This window comes from Eubalaena glacialis, chromosome 20 (genome assembly GCF_028564815.1).
Source record: "Eubalaena glacialis isolate mEubGla1 chromosome 20, mEubGla1.1.hap2.+ XY, whole genome shotgun sequence".
Taxonomy (NCBI): Eukaryota; Metazoa; Chordata; class Mammalia; order Artiodactyla; family Balaenidae; genus Eubalaena; species Eubalaena glacialis.
The window spans coordinates 31,003,575-31,022,422 of record NC_083735.1 but is presented as its reverse complement, the minus strand read 5'-3'; the positions used below and the strand labels follow the sequence as shown (position 1 = coordinate 31,022,422).

At 41.4% G+C, this 18,848-nt stretch overlaps 1 protein-coding gene and 1 pseudogene across 1 annotated transcript in view; both read right to left on the bottom strand.

Annotated features, from left to right (window-relative positions):
* The window catches only part of ZMAT4 (zinc finger matrin-type 4), a 305,476-nt gene that overhangs the window by 62,995 nt on the left and 223,633 nt on the right, over positions 1-18,848 (bottom strand). The window lies entirely within an intron of this gene.
* On the bottom strand, positions 50-7,120 carry LOC133081465 (BAG family molecular chaperone regulator 1-like; annotated as a pseudogene).

Below are 18,848 nucleotides of genomic sequence, written 5' to 3'. Positions count from 1 at the left end.
GCTGGACGGCACAGATATACAGAGACGGAATGAGAAACTGACAGGGGCGCTAAGATCGTACAGGCAATACTTGTTCACCGAGAGCGGGTATAAGAGAAGGAAAACTGGCAATCGTCCAGTTGTCCCCAGCAGCCCCGGGGAAGGCGCGTAACTGCTGATCCAGAGAGGGCAGAGCTTGTGGAGCTGTTCTTCGGGGCAGCCCTGCCTTCTCTGCCTCACCTCGGTGAGTCAGGGCCAAGTTTACGGACTACAGTCACTCCGTCTCCTGGCAGATGTTCTGCCCCCCTGCGCCGCACTCAGCTAGGAACGCCTGAATCCTTTTCACCAAACCCTTCCTTTTTCATTCTACCGTCTTTGCGATTTTCGGGCAGAATCAGTGTGTCAATCTCTTCCAAGATCTTCATAAACTGCTCGCCTATAGAGTTTGCAGAGAGCTTCAGCTTGCAAATCCTTGGTCAGAAAACCCTGCTGGATTCCAGTAAGCTCTTTCCTCAACTCCTCCAGTCGGTCAACTATCTTCTCCACAGACTTCTCCAAGTCTTTCAACTTCTTTAGTTCAACTTCTTCCTCGGGACTGTTCTTTTTCCCAGTTAACATGACCCGGCCACCGTTTGGTATTCCAAGCGCTGACAATGGCGTCTCCATTTCCTTCAGAGATTTCCCCTTCAGTATGAGTTTCTGAAAAGGCAGCGGGACCCCTGTGGCCTCTGCAACAACGTGGGCCAGGTCTTGGACCATTGGTTCACTACAGCCCTCTTGCGGGGGTAACTTACAGATCGTGCTGCGCATTGCTGTGGGTGCCGGTCACGCGGAGCCCGGCCGCCGCCTTTTCCTCCCTCCGGGCCGAGCGAGGCCGTGCTTTCCTCTTCACCCGCGGGCTGCGAGCGCAGGCGGCGGCGTCCCTGGTGGATGCCGGCACGCCCTCTGGTCCCCCTCCGGACGGCTGATCGCTGGGAGGGAGGCGGACCGCGCTCGGCTGGGGGCAACGACTGGTGCAGCTCCGGGCCCGGCCAAGGGGCGCGCGGAGCCGCGCTCCGCCAGACCCGCCTCCAGTAAATTTTTTTATTTTGAATATTCTGTTTTTCAGATCTAAATTTTCCACTTGATTCTTTTTTGTTCCTGTTGCTGAGTAGATTTTCTATTTCCTCTCTCATTATGACTGTGTTTCCCTCTACATCCTCAAGCATGTCCATTAGCTGCATCAGCTCAGTGTTTAGTCTGCACTGATTGCTTTTTCTCTTAAAAAATGGGTCATATTTTCCTATTTCTTCATAGGCATGTGTATTAACTTGATATCTTATCTGGACATTGTGAAATGATACACTGTGTAAGCTCTGTATTCTCTTATATTCCTCCAAAGAGTACTGATTTTTAAAGAAGGCAGTGAACTTGGCTGAACTCAAACGCTCCCCAGTTGTGTGTGTGTTGCAGCAGAGGGTGGGGAGTAGCAGTTGAAATGGGTGCTCAGCCATTTTTTAGCCTTTTAGCCTTTGCTAGGATGTTTGGAGTTGGCCCCTTGGAGGTGTTGCTTAGGTGTCAGGAACAAGTTTAGGCAGAGTATAAACACAGAATTTGAAGCTTCCGCTCTATGGCTTTTCTTTCTTGAATTTTTCCTCCACTTTCTATTCTAGTGCCCTTGTCCCCAAGAGCTCTTTGCTCTGGTTTTTCAGGCCATTAAGACTGTGGGCTTTTATCTGAGCTTTAGCCAATCAGCTTGATGCTGACCGAGGTCAGCCTTGAGGGAAAAAGCCACGAAAACTGGGAAACTCACTCAATGTTGTTTGTTTCTTCCAAGTATTCAATTCCCTCAAGTTCTCACCTGTTTTTGAATGTTTGTTCTTCATTGCCTTCAGTTACATGAGTTTTATATACTGTCCAGAGTTTATAGTCTTTATCAGTGGGAGGGTTGATCTGATAAGAGTTATCCCACTATTAATGGAATTGGACCCCCATGATTGGGTGCAACAATCGTGAATTCCATTCAAATAGTAACCACACTGGGAGAAAATGAGAGACAATTAGAAACAATATATATGATCAGTAATCACGTATGTATGTGTGGGGACGTGTGTGTGCATGTGTGTTGTAGAGGCCAATGACCACTGACTCCACTGAAGAACTTTTATGTCTAAGGGCTGAAAATTGGAAACTTACAGATGTGCACTTGAAATTGAGGGAAAGCTACAGAACAGAGATGAGATGAGGGGATGAGTAAGGAGATGAAGTTGGCATTGACCTTTAGGGGTTGACAGGAAATCTCAGGTTTTAGGGGAATAAGTCAGGGTGCCTCCAGAGTTCTAACTGTGTTGGTTTGCTTAGAGCTTCAAGTAGAGATATAGTTTGTTCAGACTCAAGCCAAACAGTAAGAAAAAGCTATTTGCTAAGACTACATACCTGAATCAAGTCTACATTGTGGCCCAAGTGCAGAAGCCCATGGGTGGTCAAAAAGAATAGAGAGGGAGCAAAATAAAGCTCTTCCTTATGGGTCCAAGGTAGGGTTAGTTCATCATAAAAACTGGTCTTAGACAATCTGTACCAGATCCTATTCCAGAGGTTCAGCTGTCCACACCCCAAGCACATGGACTTACAATAAAGTGTTCCTCTGTGGTTCAGACGGATGGGATGGAAACTAGATGGAAGGTGATGCTAAGGAGACATTGTGGATGACCAGCCCAACACCTTCATTGTATAAGAGAGGAAACTGAGGCCCAGAGAGGTGAAGCGACCCATCAAGATCTCCCAGCTACTTAACAGAGACAGAACTCAACTCCAGGGTTTCTGTCTCTGAGTCCATTATACCAAACCTTAATGAGTAACCAGGACTTTGTGAAACCACAGCTCCCACCAAAAAAAAGGGTTCGTAGTGAGCAATAGATGCCCCTCTTTCACACGTAACGGCATAAAAACCCAAGACTCTTATTTACAAAACAGCAGTGCTTGATAACTCATTTCAAATCAGTTAACAGTTAGCCAGCTGGTATCAGTGAAAAGCGATGCCACTCCACTGGTCCATTAGCTATTTTAGTAAATGTAACATTGGCATACTTTGCAAAAATAGACTCCAAACTCAAGTTATGGCATATTTTTGTTCATTACCCAGGTCTAAGAACCCACTTAGCTAACGGAGGCATCGTACATACCTTCCAAATAAAAGGTCTGTTTTGGTAAATAACATTTCTACTGGCAGCACACCACCAGCCTCCATATTTCTAAGGAAATCTTTAGTTTTATTATTGTATATGTTTAAATGAAAATGTTTTCTCCAAGATTTTAAGGAAAATTTTCCCATTTCATACAGTAAGGACATGTAAATCATTTGGGAATTTTAAATACATTTTTAAAATAATGTTAAAATGCTTGTTTTTCCTATTAAGCGTGGAAATTTCCTGAACTCAAGGACCGTGTCTTGTTCATTATTGCATCCCAACATCCAGCATGATAACATATAACACAAACATAATAATCACCTAATAAGGATTCGTTGAACAACCAGTGGATGAATAAATGAAGAGATCTTTCTTTCAAGTGATTCCATTAGAGCAAAGCATCTATAGGATTGACTGTCTCCATTTGCATGTAGCAGTTTCCACCCTGGGCATATAGCCATACAAAGGTTCCAGACACAATTTACCAGGATGCCTACTGCTTCTTCCCTTACATCAACCTCAACTATAAAATCCCCATTTTCTTGGGGAACTGTTCACATGAGATAATAATTGCCAGTAGCAGAAGCTGTTTGAAAAATAGATCGAACGTGTAGAACGCACTACGCTTTTGTGGGTGTGTTTTCCTTCCTGTATCTCTATGCGTTTATGTATGCAGGATACACCAGAGATTTTCAGGTAAACAGCTTTTCAAAATATTGCTGTGGACTTCTTGAAGATGTGAGAATGTCTTTTATATTTCAGGGCAATGCCATCTTTATATGCCAGGGTTTATCACAATGCTTGTTATACGCTAAGTGCTCATTAAATATTAGTCAAAATAAGATAGTGAACAAAAACATCAGTCAGTAGGCTCTCCTTTGAGTAAACCTGACATTTGTATACCTTAATCTCAGTTCACAATTCACTTTATAGAATCCCATCTATTGCAGAAAATTAGGTCTATCGGTAGCAGCTTTGAAAAAAATCGACACTTATGATTACTTTTTTGCGTGGAGTTAAAGCTATAATTTTAGAAACAAAGAAAAGTTTCCCACTTGTTAAAAGACAGGTTTCTCCTGATTTTGCATGTTTTCCCAAAGCATCCCTTATTTTGTTGAATACAAAGCCCAACTAACAGAGCCACTACCAAAGCCCACAGCTATTTAAGAGCAAGCATGGCAGATATGTGTTCCCAGAACCTTAGGAAAACACCGTGCTGAGCTCTTGTAAAATACGATCTCTGTTTTTGGAGCTTAAACTAAACAAGAGAGACCTTCAATCAATACTGAGGAAAAGCCTTAGAGCACTGAGGAAGGAAAGCATCTTCACATGATACTGTCAGCTTCCTCAATGTAGCCAAAATTGGCAACTAAAGAACACTTAAGTGACCTGGATTTTTGGTGGGTGTGTTTTGATGTTGCTTTTGCCCTTTTCTTGGTCAGCATCTCAAAACCAAGGACACTGTCTCCATGTGTCAAATTTAAGGCTGTTTCCAATGTATTAGCCCACTCTGAAATTAGAAATCCAAGCGGCTTTGTAGTTCTCTGTTTGATGAGTTTGCCCACAACGCATAAATGGAGACAGAATGATTCCGTTTGAAAAGCCAAGCTCGTCCATTCTGGAACCTAGTCAGTGATGATGAAGAGTTAACCCAGCTTCTTCAGACAGTGTTCCATTCATTCGCTTCATGAAGAGCAATAATGGACCAAAATCTGTCTTGGCTGAAGAAAGAATGGCCCTACAGGATGTAAACAGACTGCCATGAATGTTCATCAGCTACATTTCTTGTTGGATTTGAGAGTGAACAGAAATCTAAGTCATTACTCATATTACTCATTAAATTTCTATTTTCCCTATGAGTGTTCCCAAGGCCTCGCCAAGGTGTCTTTGAAAATTCTAATGCTCTGACTTCTCTTCATTTGGCCGACGTGGGGAAGTCTGCTGACCAGTGCAAAGAGAAATACGTGTATCTTTCACTGGTCCCATTTCTTCCCTCCCCCTGCTGGACCTTGGGCCCCTCCAGGCCTTCGCACTGCATCAATTCTATCCAGTCTCCTGGCCTCCTGAATCCCCCCATTACAATCCATCACAGAGTTATCCCCCTAAAGCACAGATAAGACCGGTCATCATCCTACTCAAAAAAAAAAAAAAAAAAAAATGTCAGTGGCTATCAAATAAAGTTCAGCTTTGCCTGACATGTAAGGCTATTTATAATTTGGTTCTGATCTGTCTTCTCAGCTTTATGTCACTAACTCCAGTGAACTGGATTGCTAATCGTACTCATACGTCTGCCATCTCCCTACACTTTTAGTCATGCTGAGCCCTCTTCTCTAAAGAAACTGGTCATCAGTTTCCACGTGTCCTGTTGCTAACTCCAGGTTGGAAGTCATTGTTTCCCTACTTTCAATTCCCAAGGCATCATGCTGGAGTGGCTTTTAAGCTCTGATTTTATTTTTTCATATTTTGTGTTATACTTATTTCAATAAACGTATTATTTTGCTCTCCCTGTTCTTCTCAAGACTTTAAATGCTTTGAGATTGGACGATGAGTCACAGACATTTCAATATTCTGTAAATCTTTAGGCACAGAGCCTGGTACATAATAGATACTTAGTAAGTATGAGTGAATGAATGAAGGAAAATGATCTCTTCCATATCACCCTATTTTCCCACTCCAGTAATATGACAGGAACACGAGCCATTTAAGCAGTTTAATTATCTAACCCAAAATATGGGCTCTGAACATCAGAGCAAGGCTAGATGCAACAGCTGAGGTGTCAAAACACATTAAAAATAATAATGCAAAAACAACCAGGTGTAAGCTAAGCTGAGCATTTTCTTCTGGCACCTCTTCCCCTACCATTCAATTGTTCTATAATTATCATATCTGCTTAAAGGCCCTATTTGCTGCTGATTCTCAACTAGATAAAATACATACAGCTTTCAGAGACTGAAAATATTCCTATAAGGAATGAACTAAGGCTTTTGTTTTAACTTATTAAATGGAATAAAAATGCACCTTACTTGACATAGTAATTTTTTATCAAGTATTCAGCACTGGGAAATGTTCAATCACCCGTTCGAGACCCATAATTCTGAGTGCACCAGAAAAACTGGAGTTGGTTAATAGGAGTGAGACCACTCAAATCCTGGGCATCCATTCAGGACCTTCCATCAATGATACGTTGTTTTGCATACTGTAGGTGATACAAAGAATAAGAAGGTATGGACCCCGCCCTCCAGAAACTTTGACAAGACCACGACTGGGTTAAAAGTATCAGGACAGATAACACCAAATGCCCAGCCCTGGGATTCGTGCTTCAGTAGAAGGTTCTGACGGTATCTGGGTATTCAGTTAAGAGTCAATCATGGGCAGGCCCTGCCTGTACATGGAAGGTGCAGCTGTCAAGGGCTCTGGAGGATCAACTGTCCACCAAATTCTGTTGAATTCATATCCAATTTGTTCCTCATTTTTTCCCTTTACTGATATTCCTGCTGCTACTACTTGCTTTAGCTCAGGTTGGCATAATTTCTCACTGGATTAAATTAGTAGCCTCCCAATAAATCTCCCTGCCTCCCATCCAATTCCCTTCTAATCCAGGCTCCACATTGCCGTCTGTAGACATCTCTTTCAAAAATACAAATATCAACATGTAACTTTCCTGCCAAAAATCTTTAAGTTACTCCCCATAACCTTCAGGGTTCAGTGGAAGTATTCAACTGCCGCCACGATCTGACTGTTTCTCGAGGTGCTTCTCCCATTAACCCCAAAAGTGGCCTTAAGCTCCAGCCATCCCACACAGTTCCCCCAGGGGGCGCTGCTGTCCCCCCAGCTCGCAGGCCTTTGCGTGGGGTCCGTCCTCAGCCTGCAGTAGGGTCCCACTCAGCTGCCTGACCTGCACATCTTCCAGTGCCCTTCAAGGTTCACCTGACGCCTCCGATCACACCATCTGGGAGTTTCACCTCCATTCCCATGCCCGCTGTCACCTTCACAGGTCTCTTTTACTTGCTCACTTAAACAAGGCTCAATTCAGTGGCCAGAATCCTCTGTTCTGAAATGAAGACTTCAATGGGGATTTGTTAGGTCCATTTTCCTGTGAATAAACTGCCCAAACATGCCTGGATGCACCTAATGCATCTCTCTCTAACTCCCCTGCTCTTTTTCAGGAACCAACATGCCCTTCCCGAGCTTGGTTTCCTCCCCAAGACTGTCAAGAAATTTCGGTTCTCCCCCCCCATACCCCCAATCCCCCAAAACTATTAAAGAGACCTTGGTCAGTATGACTTTCATACTAAAGGAACTCCAGAGCTTTTTCTTAGTCCTGAAAACCATGAATGAATGATGGACCTCTGGCCAGAAAGGGCTGCTACCCTAAAAACCTGCTTGTGATTTGAGAAATGTAGCCCTGAACAAAGGAAGCAGGTAAAGGGTGCGTCCCCAGGAATGACAGGAGCAGGACCTGCTCTTGGACAGAGGGAAGAGCCGGTGACCCAGAATGGAAATGAACTAAGCCCTAAAGTAGAGAATAGGTGGAACATTTGGATTCACAAATAAAATGAGATGCAAACACCTGGGTGCACTTAGAATAAATCACAACTTCTTCCCATGGCCTATTAAGATCTATGCAGTGTGACCTCATCTAGGTCACAATCTCACTTTTTACCCCTCTCCTCTCATTAGTTTCAGGCCCTCTGCCCACCACAGGGCCTTTGCACCTGCCAGCACCGCTGCTTGAAGGGGCAGGTGCTTCGTGTCTGGATCCTTCAGGTCACAGTTCAAAATGTCAGCTTCTCTGAGTGGTTGTCACTAACTTTCCCATTTAAAGGAACACACCTCCCATTAGCACTTGTCACAGGCTAAATGTATTTTGCTTGTTTATTTCCTGCTTCTTCTCGATAGGAACCTTCTCTTCTCATTCACTGTGGAATCTCCAGCACTTTGTGCTTGGTACCAGGTAGGAGTTCAATGTTAGTGGAATGAAGTGGAAAATAAATGAAAAAATCAAAGAAGTCATCAAAGAGGAAATACACCAACACATAACAAGCTTTCTGTTTCTAAAATCTTGACCTCGAGTCACCTGATCAGAATTTCTGTTTCTATCATCTCACAGGGAGATTAGGAGCCCACGAGCAAACTGTTAACTCCAATTAATTTGCTCCCCAAAACTCTGGAATCCCCAAGCGTATTGGAGTGGCCATGTCTTAAGGGAAAATGGTTGTCAGATGAAGGAAGGATTGTTGAAAACTCAAATGGAGATTCTCAAGCAACCTTCAGCTGGGAAAGTGTGCCCTGTCTTTGCCGATTCCCGCTGTCACATCCATCAAGTCTTGGGCAGAGGACCTCAGAGAAACTGTTTTCTGTTGACCTGGTTCTCATGAGAATAGGCAGAAATCTCTATCAGATTTTTTTAATGAAATACTTGACTTGTGTTTATTGCATACATGAATGCCTCCTGTGGATGAGACGTTTTCCACTCCAAAGTCTACAAAGGGTATGACAGCACAGTATTTGTCACATGGGTCGGGTGTCCACCTGCATTCTGATTGTGGTGGTTTAAAAATGTCCACGTGTTCTGTGGTAGTCCCCTCTTCAAAGGTGGAGTTGAATTCCCAACCACCCCTTGAATAGGGACTGGCATTGACTTCTAACCAACAGAAAGTGATGGAAGCGAGGCCATGTGACCTTGGAGCATCCTAAAAAGGATGGCTTTCACCTGAGGCTCTGTGGGAAGCCAGGGTCCACAGCACGAGCACCTTCAAAACTCCTGGGAGAGGCCCACGAGGAGAAAAACAAAGGCCTCCTACCAATATATGAGTGACTCACATTTTCTTTCTTCTTTTATTTGGCTTTTGAAATTGACATTCCACTCTCCCCACTCTCTTCTTGGATACAGTTATGTAAGTTTTGACAAACAAACTCATACAGCCAGGAAGCCATATCAAGGTCCAGACAAGTTCCACAACCCCCCAAATGCCCTCTTACGGCCCCACTGTAGCCAACCCCTTCCCCTCACCCCCAATGACCGGGAACCACTACTCTGTTTTCCAGAATGGAATGAGCCACCTTTAGAAGTAGAACTGCAGCCCAGGCTGACATCTCAGGTGCAAAGTGATAAGAAACCTCAAGCCAGAATCACCTCGCCAAGCCACTCCCAAATTCCTCCCTGGAAACTTTGAGTGATAATAAATGTTTACCATTTTTTAAGCCACTACGTTTTGGGGTAATTGTCACACAGCAATAGTTGCACCTGTTGCCTTTGGAAACTGTTCATTTTTTAACGTAGAGTGCCTTTCCTTCCTTGGTCTTGGAGAAGCCCCAGTGCCCAAGTCCCCTGCACAGGTACCTTAGGTGACCTGAAGGTGGAGGAGGGTCACCGAATGGTACGACCAAGCTGTCTACTGCCTGCCAAGTGGGCAAAGGCCAAACTAATATTAAGTGGAACCCACTATCATCTGAAAGTCCACAGCAGAAATAATTCAAAAAGTAAATCTCTCTCACTCCAGTGTTCTGCCTGTTTTGAGGAAAGTCTACTCATTCTCACTCACATACCACCTTTATGATCTGAAGTCCTAGGTAAGCTTCCTGCAACCCCTGGAAATGATTCCCCATTCCCTCCAATAAAGGCAGAAGCTGCATTACAGAGGGGGTCATCAGTTCTAGCAGCCCCTCTAGAAATAGCCTTCTCTTCACAGAATTTTGCTTCTCAATCCCAGGCCCCTGGGAAAAGTGAATAGGATTTCTTTGCCTTTTCTAGATTCTCTCTAACTGAGATGGAGTCATGAAGGTGGGGAAAACTCTAGTATTAAAGTATAGGATGTACCCTGTAAATCATTCATTCCCAGAAAGCTGAGAGTTGAACTGTGCCCATTCTATACTTGAATTCAAAGAGAGTTTTATACGAAAATATATGTAAGTTCCCAAACGTAACTGTTTTGAAACAAAAGAGTTAATCATCAGAGTTCTAGTTAGTCAATGAGGAGTCACTGGAAATGGATGCACCTCCAATCAGGAGCCATAACTTAGAAGGGGACAGTTACCCCACTTCTCTGGGCCCCAGAACCCTGCTCTGTAAAAACAAGGGGCATAATTCATGATGTTTCATGTCCTTTCCAGCACTGTCTGCATCTGATGCTCAGAAACATTATGAAATTGTCAAATGGATTCTTTTGCTCTGTTTTCGTTTCCCCCGAAACAATGAAATAACTGTGCATTTTCTCATCCTAACACTTTTAAAAGACTAAATAACAAAGGTCTGCAAAATGAATATTCTATTTTCACTGAGCTCTAAATTCATAATTTATACTCTCCCTGTTTCTAAATAAGAAATTGCCTTATATCTGTGTTTTATGCTAGCAAGAAGAAATTAAACTACAAAGAAAACCTCTAAAAGCACTTTCTGTCCATTGGATTTTATAATTCTATAATTCAATAACTTCCTTTGCTTTCTACATTGGACTCCATGTTCAGAAAGAGGTGGCCGTTTCTCTTATTAAGCTAAAACTTGGAAGTAGAGACAGATGTCATCTATTTTCTGGAACAAATATCACTAAACTTGAGTCAGGAACCAGGTTATTCATATTAATAACTATTTAGGCCAATCCCATTTAAAATCCCCTGTTAATCTACAAGAATAATTTCCTTTTTAAAAATTTGATTTGCCACTTGAAGCAAAGGAAGGCCAGAAAGCTAATACGGTTCTGTAGAGTTTCCAATGACTAAATAGTGTGGATACCAAAAAAATACAAAAGGTACAAGGTTTTTTGGTGCTATTAAATTATATACAAATAATAGGTAGAAAGTTATGTGTAGGTCACCGGAATCAAGGTCAATGTATAAAAATTAATTGTATTTTCTATATGTCAGTAAAAAACACATAAAAATGAAATTTCAAAAAATATAATTTATAATAGTGTTAAAGAGCACAAAGTACTCAAGGATACATTCAACTAATAATGTGTAAAATCTTTACACTGAAAACTACGTAATAGTGCTGATAGAACTTAAAGAAACAAGTAAATAGGGAGATATATGATGAAAATAGGGAGATATATGATGTTCATGGATTGTAAGATTCAATATTGTGAGTCATTTAAATAAATCTCCCCAAATTGATCTATAGATTAAATGAAGTCCCATTCAGTATTCCACCAAACTTTCTACGTAGAGACTGAAAAACTGATTCTAAAATTTATATAGAAATGTGAAGGATTTAGAACAGCCAAACAATCTTGAGAAAAAAGAACAAAGCTGGAGAACTTGCACTACCTAATATCAAAACTTCTCTAATGCTATAAATAAATACAGTGTGGTGTTGGCATAAAGATAGACCAATAAATCAATGGAACACAATAGGTTCCACAATAGGTATAGAAATAGACTCACACACAATCAATAGATTTTCAAAAGAGGCACCAAGATAATCCAATGAGGAAAAAAAGATAATTTCAACAAATTTGCTGCAACAACTGGGTAAATATCTAAAAACAAAATGAATTTCAACGCCTTCCTCACACCATACACAAAAATTAATTTGAGATACATCATAATCCTAGATATAAAAGCTAAAATTATGAAACCTGTAGAAGAAAATATACAAGATTATCTTTGATCATGAGTGTAGGCAAAGATTTTTTAGATGGGACACAAAAAGCAATGATTATGAAAGAAAATAAAGAGAAATTATACTTTCATAATTCAATAGTGTATGCTTACCAGACATTATTTAAGAAAATGAAGAGCCAAGTCATAGTCTAGGAGAAAATATTCACAATGGGTATACCTGACAACGGATTTGTATCTATAATATATGAAAACCTTCTACCTATTACTCAACAATAAGGTATGGTACTGGCACAAAAACAGAAATATAGATCAATCGAACGGGATAGAAAGCCCAGAGATAAACGCACACACATATGGTAACCTTATCTTTGATAAAGGAGGCAAGAGTATACAATGGAGAAAAGACAGCCTCTTCAATAAGAGGTGCTGGGAAAACTGGACAGCTACATGTAAAAGAATGAAATTAGAACACTCCCTAACACCATACACAAAAATAAACTCAAAATGGATTAAAGACCTAAGTGTAAGGCCAGACACTATCAAACTCTTAGAGGAAAACATAGGCGGAACACTCTATGACATAAATCACAGCAAGATCCTTTTTGACCCACCTCCAAGAGAAATAGACATAAAAACAAAAATAAACAAATGGGACCTAATGAAACTTAAAAGCTTTTGCACAGCAAAGGAAACCATAAACAAGACCAAAAGACAACCCTCAGAATGGGAGAAAATATTTGCAAATGAAGCAACTGACAAAGGATAAATCTCCAAAATTTACAAGCAGCTCATGCAGCTCAATATCAAAAACACAAACAACCCAATCCAAAAATGGGCAGAAGACCTAAATAGACATTTCTCCAAAGAAGATATACAGATTGCCCACAAACACATGAAAGGATGCTCAGCATCACTAATCATTAGAGAAATGCAAATCAAAGCTACAATGAGGTATCACCTCACACTGGCCAGAACGGCCATCATCAAAAAATCTACAAACAATAAATGCTGGAGAGGGTGTGGAGAAAAAGGAACCCTTCTGCAGTGTTGGTGGGAATGTAAACTGATACAGCCACTGTGCAGAACAATATAGAGGGTCCTTAAAAAACTAAAAATAGAACTACCATATAACCCAGCAATCCCACTACTGGGCATATACCCTGAGAAAACCATAATTCAAAAAGAGTCATGTACCACAATGTTCATTGCAGCTCTATTTACAATAGCCAGGACATGGAAGCAACATAAGTGTCCATCGACAGATGAATGGATAAAGAAGATGTGGCACATATATACAATGGAATATTACGCAGCCATAAAAAGAAACGAAATTGAGTTATTTGTAGTGAGGTGGATGGACCTAGAGTCTGTCATACAGAGTGAAGTAAGCCAGAAAGCAAAAAACAAATACCGTATGCTAACACATATATACGGAATCTAAAAAAAAAAAAAAAGAAATAGTTCTGAAAAACCTAGGGGCAGGACAGGAATAAAGATGCAGATGTAGAGAATGGACTTGACGATACTGGGAGGGGGAAGGGTAAGCTGGGATGAAGTTAGAGAGTGGCATGGACATATATACAGTACCTAATGTAAAATAGAGAGCTAGTGGGAAGCAGCCACATAGCACAGGGAGATCAGCTTGGTGCTTTGTGACCACCTAGAGGGGTGGGATAGGGAGGGTGGGAGGGATACGCAAGAGGGAGGAGATATGGGGATATATGTATACATATAGCTGATTCACTTTGTTATAAAGCAGAAACTAACACACCATTGTAAAGCAATTATACTCCAATAAAGATGTTAAAAAAAATTAAATAAAAAGGCAGACAGCCAATTTTTTTAAATAGGCAAAAGAAATGAACAGACATTTCACAAAGGAAGACATACAAATGACCAACATTTTAAAGTGTTTGACATAATTAGTCAACATGGAAACACAAATTAAAGCCATAATGAAATACTCTCCTACACCCACTAGAATGACTAATATTTGAAAGACTGATAAAAACAAATGTTGGTGAGGACATGGAATTCATATATGTTGCTTTAGGGTGTGCAAAATAATGCAGCTACTTTGGAAAACATTTTGGCAGTTTCTTCTTTAGTTAAAAATACACCCAACTGGCAAGATGGCGGAAGAGTAAGACGCGGAGATCACCTTCCTTCCCACAGATACAGTAGAAATACATCTACACGTGGAACTGCTCCTACAGAACACCCACTGAACGCTGGCAGAAGACGTCAGACCTCCCAAAAGGCAAGAAAATCCCCACGTACTTGGGTAGGGCAAAAGAAAAAAGGAATAACAGAGACAAAAGAATAGGGACGGGACCTGCACCAGTGGGAGGGAGCTGTGAAGGAGGAAAGGTTTCCACACACTAGGAAGCCCCTTCGTGGGCAGAGACTGTGGGTGGCGGAGGGGGGAAGCTTCAGAGCCACGGAGGAGAGCGCAGCCACAGGGGTGCGGAGGGCAAAGCGGAGAGACTCCCGCACAGAGGATCGGCGCCGAGCAGCACTCACCAGCCCGAGAGGCTTGTCTGCTCAGCCGCTGGGGCGGGCGGGGGCTGGGAGCTGAGGCTCGGGCTTCGGTGCTAGCCGGGAGGGAGTCCGGGAAAAAGACTGCAGCTGCCCTTCAGGCAAGAGACATTTTCTTGCCTCTTTGTTTCGCGGCGCGCAAGGAGAGGGGATTCAGAGCGCCGCAGCGATCAGCGCGGACCCCAGAGACGGGCATGAGACGCTAAGGCTGCTGCTGCCGCCACCAAGAAGCCTGTGTGCGAGCACAGGTCACGCTCCACACCGCCCCTCCCGGGAGCCAGTGCAGCCCGCCACGGCCAGGCTCCCGTGATCCGGGGACAGCTTCCCCGGGAGAGCGCACGGCGCGCCTCAGGCTGCTGCAACGTCACGCCGGCTTCTGCCGCCGCAGGCTCGCCCCGCCTCCTCCGTACCGCTCCCTCCCCCCGGCCTGACTGAGCCAGAGCCCCCGAAGCAGCTGCTCCTTTAACCCCGTTCTGTCTGGGCGGGGAACAGACGCCCTCAGGCGACCTACATGCAGAGGCGGGTCCAAATCCAAAGCTGAACCCCGGGAGCTGTACGAACAAAGAAGAGAAAGGGAAATCTCTCCCAGCAGCCTCAGAAGCAGCGGATTAAAGCTCCACAAACAACTTGATGTGCCTGCATCTGTTGAATACCTGAATAGACAACGAATCATCCCAAATTTAGGAGGTGGACTTTGGGAGCAGGATATATTAATTTTTCCCCTTTTCCCTTTTTTGTGAGTGTATATGTGTATGCTTCTGGGTGAGATTTTGTCTGTATAGCTTTGCTCTCACCCTTAGTCCTAGGGTTAGGCCTGTCCGTTTGTCTGTTTTTTTTTGTTTTTTTTTTTACTTAAAAATTTTTTTTTCTTTTTTCCCTAATAAATGTTTTCTTAATAATTTTTTCCTTATTTTCTATTTCTAAAAAATTTTTTAAATTTTTTTAATAAGTTTTTTCATATTTTTTATTTTAAAAAATTAAAAATTTTTTTCTTAATAATTTTTTTCTTAATTTTTATTATAAAAAATTAATAAATCTATTTTTAAAAATTAAAAATTTTTTTTGTCTTAATAAATTTATTCTTAATAATTTTTTTCTTATTTTTTATTATAATAGCTTTATTTTATTTTATTTTATCCTCTTTCTTTCTTTCTTTCTATTTTTTCTCCCTTTTATTCTGAGCCGTGTGGATGAAAGGCTCTTGGTGCTCCAGCCAGGCATCAGGGCTGTGCCTCTGAGGTGGGAGAGCCAACTTCAGGACACTGGTCCACAAGAGACCTCCCAGCTCCACGTAATACCAAACAGCGAAAATCTCTCAGAGATCTCCATCTCAACATCAAGACCCAGCTTCACTCAACGACCAGCAAGCTACAGTGCTGGACACCCTATGCCAAACAACTAGCAAGACAGGAACACAGCCCCATCCATTAACAGAGAGGCTGCCTAAAATCATAATAAGGCCACAGACACCCCAAAACACACCACCAGACGTGGACGTGCCCACCAGAAAGACAAGATCCAGCCTCATCCACCAGAACACAGGCACTAGTTCCCTCCACCAGGAAACCTACACAACCCACTGAACCAACCTTAGCCACTGGAGACAGATACCAAAAACAATGGGAACTACAAACCTGTAGCCTGTGAAAAGGAGACCCCAAACACAGTAAGATAAGCAAAATGAGAAGACAGAAAAACACACAGCAGATGAAGGAGCAGGGTCAAAACACACCAGACCTAACAAACGAAGAGGAAATAGGTAGTCTACCTGAAAAAGAATTCAGAATAATGATAGTAAGGATGATCCAAAATCTTGGAAATAGAATAGACAAAATGCAAGAAACATTTAACAAGGACGTAGAAGAACTAAAGGAGAACCAAGCAACGATGAAATGCACAATAAATGAAATTAAAAATACTCTAGATGGGATCAATAGCAGAATAACTGAGGCAGAAGAACGGATAAGTGACCTGGAAGATAAAATGGTGGAAATAACTACTGCAGAGCAGAATAAAGAAAAAAAGAATGAAAAGAACTGAGGACAGTCTCAGAGACCTCTGGGACAACATTAAACGCACCAACATTCCAATTATAGGGGTCCCAGAAGAAGAAGAGAAAAAGAAAGGGACTGAGAAAATATTTGAAGAGATTATAGTTGAAAACTTCCCTAATATGGGAAAGGAAATAGTTAATCAAGTCCTGGAAGCACAGAGAGTCCCATACAGGATAAATCCAAGGAGAAACACACCAAGACACATATTAATCAAACTATCAAAAATTAAATATAAAGAAAACATATTAAAAGCAGCAAGGGAAAAACAACAAATAACACACAAGGGCATCCCCATAAGGTTAACAGCTGATCTTTCAGCAGAAACTCTGCAAGCCAGAAGGGAGTGGCAGGATATACTTAAAGTGATGAAGGAGAAAAACCTACAACCAAGATTACCCTACCCAGCAAGGATCTCATTCAGATTTGATGGAGAAATTAAAACCTTTACAGACAAGCAAAAGCTGAGAGAGTTCAGCACCACCAAACCAGCTTTACAACAAATGCTAAAGGAACTTCTCTAGGCAAGAAACACAAGAGAAGGAAAACACCTACAATAACAAACCCAAAACATTTAAGAAAATGGGAATAGGAACATACATATCGATAATTACCTTAAATGTAAATGGATTAAATGCTCCCACCAAAAGACACAGACTGGCTGAATGGATACAAAAACAAGACCCATATATATGCTGTCTACAAGAGACCCACTTCAGACCTAGAGACACATACAGACTGAAAGTGAGGGGATGGAAAAAGATATTCCATGCAAATGGAAATCAAAAGAAAGCTGGAGTAGCAATTCTCATATCAGACAAAATAGACTTTAAAATAGACTATTACAAGAGACAAAGAAGGACACTATATAATGATCAAGGGATCGATCCAAGAGGAAGGTATAACAATTGTAAATATTTATGCACCCAACATAGGAGCACCTCAATACATAAGGCAAATACTAACAGCCATTAAAGGGGAAATCGACAGTAACACAATCATAGTAGGGGACTTTAACACCCCACTTTCACCAATGGACAGATCATCCAAAATGAAAATAAATAAGGAAACACAAGCTTTAAATGATACATTAAACAAGATGGACTTAATTGATATTTATAGGACATTCCACCCAAAAACAACAGAATACACATTTTTCTCAAGTGCTCATGGAACATTCTCCAGGATAGATCATATCTTGGGTCACAAATCAAGCCTTGGTAAATTTAAAAAAATTGAAATCGTATCAAGTATCTTTTCCGACCACAACGCTATGAGACTAGGTATCAATTACAGGAAAAGATCTGTAAAAAATACAAACACATGGAGGCTACACAATACACTACTTAATAACGAAGCGATCACTGAAGAAATCAAAGGGGAAATCAAAAAATACCTAGAAACAAATGACAATGGAGACACGACGACCCAAAACCTATGGGATGCAGCAAAAGCAGTTCTAAGAGGGAAGTTTATAGCAATACAAGCCTACATCAAGAAACAGGAAACATCTTGAATAAACAACCTAACCTTGCACCTAAAGCAATTAGAGAAAGAAGAACAAAAAAACCCCAAAGCTAGCAGAAGGAAAGAAATCATAAAGATCAGATCAGAAATAAATGAAAAAGAAATGAAGGAAACAATAGCAAAAATCAATGAAACTAAAAGCTGGTTCTTTGAGAAGATAAACAAAATTGATAAACCATTAGCCAGACTCATCAAGAGAAAAAGAGAGAAGACTCAAATCAATAGAATTAGAAATGAAAAAGGAGAAGTAACCACTGACACTGCAGAAATACAAACGATCATGAGAGATTACCACAAGCAACTCTATGCCAATAAAATGGACAACCTGGAAGAAATGGACAGATTCTTAGAAATGCACAACCTGCCGAGACTGAACCAGGAAGAAATAGAAAATATGAACAGACCAATCACAAGCACTGAAATTGAAACTGTGATTAAAAATCTTCCAACACACAAAAGCCCAGGACCAGATGGCTTCACAGGCGAATTCTATCAAACATTTAGAGAAGAGCTAACACCTATCCTTCTCAAACTCTTCCAAAATATTGCAGAGGGAGGAACACTCCCCAACTCATTCTACGACGCCACCATCACCCTGATACCAAAACCAGACAAAGATGTCACAAAGAAAGAAAACTACAGGCCAATATCACTGATGAACATAGATGCAAAAATCCTCAACAAAATACTAGCAAACAGAATCCAACAGCACATTAAAAGGATTATACACCATGATCAAGTGGGGTTTATTCCAGGAATGCAAGGATTCTTCAATATACGCAAATCAATCAACGTGATACATCATATTAACAAATTGAAGGAGAAAAACCATATGATCATCTCAATAGATGCAGAGAAAGCTTTCGACAAAATTCAACACCCATTTATGATAAAAGCCCTGCAGAAAGTAGGCATAGAGGGAACTTTCCTCAACATAATAAAGGCCGTATATGACAAACCCACAGCCAACATTGTCCTCAATGGTGAAAAACTGAAACCATTTCCACTAAGATCAGGAACAAGA